Here is a 273-nt window from a genome sequence, read left to right as displayed (position 1 = left end):
CACGTATTGATGATTGGAAAGGGGTCATATTGAGAAATGAGTTTTTACATGTTAGATGTAATGCTCATATTTTGAACATAATTGTAAAAGAAGGTTTAGATGAACAAATTGAGCCAATTTCTCGCATAAGGAATGCAGTGAAATATGTCAAGTCTTCTGCTTCTAGGTTTGCCTCTTTCAAGTCATATGTTGAGAAGACTAAGCTAGACACCCATGGCCTCTTAAGTCTTGATGTTGAAAGTAGGTGGAATTCTACATATACGATGTTAGAAA

Source organism: Solanum tuberosum, unplaced genomic scaffold (assembly GCF_000226075.1).
Source record: "Solanum tuberosum cultivar DM 1-3 516 R44 unplaced genomic scaffold, SolTub_3.0 scf00297, whole genome shotgun sequence".
Classification (NCBI taxonomy): Eukaryota; Viridiplantae; Streptophyta; class Magnoliopsida; order Solanales; family Solanaceae; genus Solanum; species Solanum tuberosum.
The sequence above is the reverse complement of the archived record's forward strand: the minus strand, read 5'-3'. Positions refer to the sequence as shown.